Source organism: Sinocyclocheilus grahami, unplaced genomic scaffold (assembly GCF_001515645.1).
Source record: "Sinocyclocheilus grahami isolate Dianchi unplaced genomic scaffold, SAMN03320097.WGS_v1.1 scaffold376.1, whole genome shotgun sequence".
NCBI classification, from domain to species: Eukaryota; Metazoa; Chordata; class Actinopteri; order Cypriniformes; family Cyprinidae; genus Sinocyclocheilus; species Sinocyclocheilus grahami.
The window spans coordinates 434,645-441,614 of record NW_015505555.1 but is presented as its reverse complement, the minus strand read 5'-3'; positions in this window follow the sequence as shown (position 1 = coordinate 441,614).

The window sequence follows — 6,970 nt, the reverse complement described above, 5'->3', positions numbered from 1 at the left end:
TGTCAGATATAAAATATGTTAAATAACTTATTAAATTACTTAGTAATTACTGAGTGGTTAAGGTGTTTTTCACTTTAAAATAATGGTCTGGATCACTAGTGGTTCCTGCAGGCTGACAAGGTAACGCTTGAGTAATTAGTGAGAGGCTAATGTATTTTTCACTTTAAAGCTAAAGTGCTACTAAAGAACTACTAATGATATGGACCATTATTTTAAAGTGAAAAACACGTTAACTCCTCAGTAATTACTCACATGTAAATTAATAAGTTATTTAACATATTTTATATCTGACACACTGTACAGTCATACATTTGTGTGAAGCACTAGTGATATTTTAGCAGTAGGTATTTTGGAGTGGGATACATTGATACTGAGCTGACACGAAGCAGAGATCATAATTGTGAACTAATTCAATCATGAGCTTGTCAGCATCACTTCTTAATTATTAACATTTTTAAGTGAATTTTCATTTTTATTATTATCTATGTTTAAGTTTGAACATCCATCCTTTGGTAAGAGTAGTAGTCACAATTTTAAAATGTAGCCAACTTATTTGGGGGATATCAAATTCATAAATTAGTTAACACAAATTACCATAAAGAACCCAATTTTTCACTTTTAAGACGTTACTGTTGTGATTAGTAATTAATTGGTTATTCTTTATTAACTGGTTATAGTTCACAAGTAGTTCTCAATGAGGATATTTTTATTTAATAATTATCAAATATCTAATAAGTAACTACCTTTGTCCTTAATTTGCTACTACTTACTACTTATTAGTTAATAGTATTAAGTTAAGTGTTAATTATCTAGTATGATAAAACAGCGCTGCTTTACCCCACATACATACGACCGGAAGGAGCGGAAGCGGTCGACTGTGGCATAATAAAAGCCCCGCTGCTTTCGAGCTGTGTGTGGCGCTCGTTCAGCGGCCTTGTTTCGCTTCGACGGCTTTCAACCTCACTCTGCTTCATTCTACTACGTTAATAAATCATTAGCTCATCCATGAACATGATTTCTGCCCGAGTCCCATCGGATTGCATCGGCTGTGGGGATGAAGACCACAACTCCCATGATCCCACACTCAGTCACGGCATCATCAGACTACGCCTTTGTCTCTTTGTTTATTTTGAATACGCACCCTCCAGCGGCGAAAATTACATATTGTGCCTTTAAGACCTACACTCTTAAAAATAAAGGTGCTTCACGAAGCCATAGAAGAAACGTTTTGTCTAAATGGTTCCATAAAGAACCTTCAACATCTGAAGAACCTTTCTGTTTCACAAAAGGTTCTTTGTAGCGAAAGAAAGTTCTTTAGATTATAAAAAGGTAAGAAAGAGATGGTTCTTTAAAGAACCTTTGATTGAATGGTTCTTTGTGGAACCAAAAATGGTTCTTTTATGGCATCGCTTGAAGAACCTTTTGAAGCACCTTTATTTTTAAGAGTGTACATTCATCTTCGGAACACAAATTAAGATATTTGTGATGAAATCCAAGAGCTCTCAGACCCTCCATGTCCAGAAAGGTAGCAAGAACATTGTTTAAACAATCCATAGGTCATCAGTGGTTCAATCGTAATTTTATGAAGCTATCAGAATACTTTTTGTGTGCAAAGAAAACAAAAATAACAACAATTCTTCTCCTCTGCGTCACCCTGGCGCCATTTTGGAGAGTATCACGACGCATACGCACGCTTTCCTTGTATGTAAACAACGCGTGATCACATGCGTGATACTCTCCAAAATGGTGCTAGGGTGACGCAGAGAAGAATTGTTGAAGAAAGTTATTTTTGTTTTCTTTGTGCACAAAAAGTATTCTCATAGCTTCATAAAATTACAATTGAACCACTGATGTCACATGGACTATTTTTTCGATGTTCTTGATACCTTTCTGGGCCTTGAACGTGTCAGTTGCATTGCTGTCTAAGCAGGGTCAGAGAGCTCTCGGATTTCATCAAAAATACCTTAATTTGTGTTCTGAAGATGAACGAAGGTCTTACGGGTTTGGAACGACATGAGGGTGACTAATTAATGACATTAATTTTTGGGTGAACTAACCCTTTAAAAAGTAGCTTGTGGCCTTGTACTGACTCCCTCAAAGGAAGTCAAAACTAAATTTAGTTTTGCCTATTAGATGCAATATAATCAATATGTAAGTACATTTTCCATATTCTATAAAGAATCAAAGTTTCTAAAGAAGGTTTCTTTATACACTATGTATTCTAAGTTTAAAGTTTTCATCGCCTAAACAGTCACGTTTGCTGAGGAGATCAGACAGCTGAATGCCAGATCGCTTTTCAGACGATATATTTGACAAAATAAAAGTCCTGTCATTATTTATCAGTTTAATGAAGTAATGGGTTTTAATAGGTCTTGATATATTGTAAAGTCACCGCTAAAGAGAGTTGTTCGACGCGCAGAGGATATTCAAAATATAGGGTGAAGTCAGCTAAAATGGGTCACGTTTTAAAAATTAAACTTATATACCATAAAAAAGCTATGCATGAGATCTAATGATATTATTTATAAATTAGCATGGGTCCCTTATATATATATACACTGTACAAAAAAATCTGTCAAATTTACGGTAAAAAAACGGCAGCTGTGGTTGCCGGAATTTTACCGTAAAAAATACGGTAGCAATGTTATAGGTTTTACGGTTTTAACTTCTATTTACAGTTAAATACCGTAATTTCATTAACTGATATAATGTTATGTAATGTCCAATACAGTTTTTCACCGTATATAGTAGGGGAATTTACCGTTAACCATTTAACAGGATTTTACTGTAGCATTTTTTGTCTTTTACCGTTAAATTCACGAATTTAACGGTAAAAGACTAAAAATGCTACAGTAAAATCCTGTACGATTAATCGCGATCCGAAATAAAAGTTTTTGTTTGCATAATATATGTGTGTTCTGCGTACATTTATTATATAAATGCACACACATAAAGTATATATTTTGAAAATATATACATGTATTTACATGTCTACATTTATATTAATATAATTTATATTATAAATAAATATATTTAATACTTAAAAATAACAAATTTTTCTGAAATATATACAATGCATGTGTATTTATACACTAAAATAGAACCTTGCCCTGAACATTATCCAAAGTTCCAAGAACGTTCCTTGTTAGTGGAGATCACAAAGAATGTGAGTTTTGTCCTGAAGATCAAACCTCAAGACTGAACATTGACACCTTTTTAAAAAGCTGACCACCCCTGAAAGTCACTCTAGCTATGAATCAAACAATTATTTTTTTTCCCTCAATAGTTGCCCTGTGCAGCACCAATGGCTCTTTGTTCCTCAGATGAGAAGTGTTTGATTCATTCTGGAGAAATCAGAGAGGATTATTCTAACTGAATCACAGGAGCTGATACAACGTTCCCCGTCGGTTTGTGTGTGTTACAGCCGCAAGTTTGCCAAAAGAGACTTGGATCAGGTAGCCGAGTCGCTTTCACACTCCATTTTCCAAAATACAGCAGATCTATGAATCCTGCAAACACTGGCTGGAGAATGAACGTTCAGAGCCAAGGTGAAGTTGTCGCGCCGGGATCAGCGTTGGAGTTTGCCAGGTCAGGCCGAGCATTTCACACTGAGAAGGCCTAATCCAACCCAAGGGAGCGGGTGAATTTGAAGGGCAACGGCGTAGCTTGACAGAAACATTGGCTGTGTGTACTAAAAAGGCTTCAGTAGTATCAATTCTGGCCATTATTAAGAATGCTGACACATTTATTTTGGCTTCTTCATGTGCATTAGGTTAGAATCCAGTCAGGAGCCTGGAGTTAAGATCATTGTGCCCATCCAAAGTGCAATCACACAGCAGTGAACACACACACACCGTGAACACACACCCGGAGCAGTGGGCAGCCATTTATGCTGCGGCGCCCGGGGAGCAGTTGGGAGTTCGGTGCCTTGCTCAAGGGCCCCTCAGTCGTGGTATTGAAGGTGGAAGAGAGCACATAATTATCCTTATGTGTCAGAATGCTAATATTTTCACAATGCCAGTACAGTAATATATATCAATGAATAGTATGATTATATTTAATGTTTAGGCTGTGATGTGTAACAAGCCGATGAAGTGACATGTGACGTGCAGAAGCGATGTTTCGACCACTAGATGGCGCAGGAGCCTCTTCAAACTCACGCTGATTGGCTGACGGCTCCTAAACCTGAGCTGTGACGTCAAATACAGCAGACAGGACAAATACAACTTTATATATGTAGCCATGCAAAAATAATAATAGGATAGTTTGTTCATTATTTCAGCAAAACATCTGCTGGAAAAAAAGTGTGGATGCTTCCTCATACTTATTTACTAACTAACAAAGTAAAGGAGATTTCCTACAAAATAATTCATATTCATAAGTTCTATCCTGCAAAGAATTACATGAAAAAATTCAAAAGTGATATTTCCTCCAGTTGCTCTTTTTGTGATGACTCTTGAAACTGTTGTTCATCTCTTTACAAAGAAATTCTCTTTTAATGTTTTAAGTTTCATTAGGAGTAACATTTATAATGAATGCATATTGCTTTGAAAGGATGTAGTATTGGGTTTTATTGAGGATGAACAAACTAAAAGGAAACAGTTTTGTGTAGTGAATCTGATTTTGCTTCTTGCCAAATTTCACATCCATAGATGCAAATATTCAAACTCCAGCTTTAAAAACGTTTATCCGTCTAACTCTTTTCCTATCTTTAATGATATGCAAGTTTCAATTGGATTTTTTTCTGTTTGTAATGTATTAAACACCCCCTGTTTTTTCTTCTTTTTTTATTTGTTTCTACTTTATTTTTTGTTATTATTTGTTGATTGTTGTATTATTTTATGTGTACTGTTCTTGATTTTTGAGCATTAAAAAAAAACAACAACTTTATTTATGTAGGATAGAAATCATTAAGTTAATTATGAATATTTTTCGTGGAAATATTATTTCTGTTTCTTCCATAGTCCTTTACTGGAATCATTTATTTGATCATCTAAATTGGAAAAAGATGTAGTCCTTGCAACAAAAACAAGGGTGTGGGTTTGATTTTGGCATTGGTGGTGGGGACATAACGGCAGACAACAGACACTTAATTGTTTGATAAAAATTATTGCTAGGGACAATTAGTAGTCGCTGGATATTTGTAGAGACATGTCTATGCCTTTGAAAATCATAACAAGCGAAGCCCGGATTTGGAAATAGTTCTCTCCTTAAATATGAAGTGGTCAAGCAACAGATTAATGCGTTAACACAAATAATCTTATGGACGTGATTATAAGTCAGAAATTGAAGCGAGTTGCTGTATTTGTCACTCTTCTGAGGAAGATTCATTCACTTGTTTTACCAATGTACCCACACTTTTTGTCAGATTTTTTTTTCTGTTCATCTAATCTCATTTTGTAAGTGACTTTTCTTTCTGTTTTAAAGATGCTTTCTTTTGATTGTTTGACTACTCAAAAGAGAATATAGGAAAATATAATTAATCTGTAAATAATAATAATCTGCCTCTAAACCTCTCTTTTCTTTATTCAAAGTTGATCTAGACAAGTACATGTTATGTAAAACCAACAATATGATAACATGATTTCTTTGGATTGTTCGACTGAGAATACAGCAAAATATAACATAATTTGTGTATCCTGCTAGCTAAATTTCACATACATACACAAAAATTCGGCTCTAAACCTCTCTTTTCTTTATTCAAAGTTGATCTAGACAAGTACATGGAAACTATCCAAAGTCCTGTTAATCCTAAAGCAGTCTAAACGGCATCTCTATATTCATCCTATGTGACTTCTGAAAGGATAAGTTCACTTCCAGAATAAAAATGTCCTGGTAATTTACTCCCCCCCATGTCATCCAAGATGTTCATGTTTTTCTTTCTTCAGTCGCAAAGAAATTACGTTTTTTGAGGAACACATTCCAGGACATTTCTCCATATAGTGGACTTCAAAAGTGGCCAACGATTTGAACGTCCAAGTGCAGTTTCAGTGCAGCTTCAAAGGGCTCTACACGATCCCAGCAGAGGAATAAGGGCCTTATCTAGCGAAACAATCGGTCACTTTCTGAAAAATTATATTTATACACTTTTTAACCACAAATGCTCGGTATGCTCTAGCTCTGTAATATACACAGCTATGTTTTCAGAGGTGTATAAAGACCTTACACAATAAACCATTATGTTTTGTTTTGTTTTTTACCTTCGAATGAGCAATTTCTATTTACATACACCGCGGGTCCCCTACACGGAAGTCGCTATTTTGCGCCGCCATGTTTCTACAGTAGCCCTAAAGGGACAAACTGCTCTACAGAGCGTGTTTTGTCACCATGTTGTTCTTGCAAATAAAACACTGACACAATGATGAAAAATTAACAATAATATTCACACTAACATATCGGTTTACTGAATAATTAAGTAAATATAACTTTGTAAAGAAACCATTTGTAGACCTTTGTAGCTTCTCTGTGTGCAATTTGCAACCTTTACGCCTCACCTTTAAGGGATTTGTATTTGTGTATTTTTTTTCTTTATGACTGTACTGCCTTGATGGTTTAATGTTTTGTACTGTTTAAGAAAAAAGTTTAAGAAAAAAGAAAAAGAAATCATACGCGCTGCGAAGTCGCTGACTTCGAAGTTCCAACATCGTTTTTTTTCTTCGTCTTTTCATTCTGTTTGTGAAATGATTCACGAACCCGCTTCGAAGTTGCAATCTAAAACAAATGACTCGCGATGCATGCTCCAAAGTTCTAATCTGATCTAAATCAAATGGTTCGCGATCCGCACTCCGAAGTCCCAATAATGATTAGTGAGCCATCATTTCCGATCAGAACATTCAATTCGCGAAATGATTCCGAAGTTGCGATCTAAATCAAATGATTCGCGTTATGCACTTTGGAAGTCCAGATCTAAATCAAATCATTTGCGATACGCGGTTTCTGAATAAAATGATTCGCGATTTAGGTCATGAAA